Source organism: Etheostoma spectabile, chromosome 8, assembly GCF_008692095.1.
Source record: "Etheostoma spectabile isolate EspeVRDwgs_2016 chromosome 8, UIUC_Espe_1.0, whole genome shotgun sequence".
In the NCBI taxonomy this organism is placed as follows: domain Eukaryota; kingdom Metazoa; phylum Chordata; class Actinopteri; order Perciformes; family Percidae; genus Etheostoma; species Etheostoma spectabile.
Window position 1 is genome coordinate 5,082,222 of NC_045740.1, and position 365 is coordinate 5,082,586.

A 365-nucleotide genomic window follows, 5' to 3' on the forward strand; every position below is an offset into this window, starting at 1 on the left:
CAGAGAGGAGGACGCTGTCCAAACTACATGCCATCTTGGACAATTTCTCGCACGCACTCCATGGCTTGCTGATAAATCACAGGAGCACTTTCAGTGATAGACTCATTCTACCAAAATGCACCACAGAACGCCACAGGAAGTCATTCCTGCCTGTGGCCATCAAACTTTATAACTCCTCCCTCTAAGTGTCTGACACGCAGACACTCCGAGAGGTTGATACTGGACAATATTATCTGTATTATCTGTTTTGTGCAATAACACTGGCCTGACATGTGTGCAATTCTACAATAATTATTATTATTATTATTTTACTTTTCACAATTGCAATTCCTTAATTATGTTAATTATGTAAATAACGTATAATA

At 38.9% G+C, this 365-nt stretch overlaps 1 protein-coding gene across 3 annotated transcripts in view; it reads right to left on the bottom strand.

Annotated features, from left to right (window-relative positions):
* The window catches only part of pik3c2g (phosphatidylinositol-4-phosphate 3-kinase catalytic subunit type 2 gamma), a 20,145-nt gene that overhangs the window by 8,451 nt on the left and 11,329 nt on the right, over window positions 1-365 (bottom strand). The gene's annotated exons all lie outside the window — the stretch shown is intronic.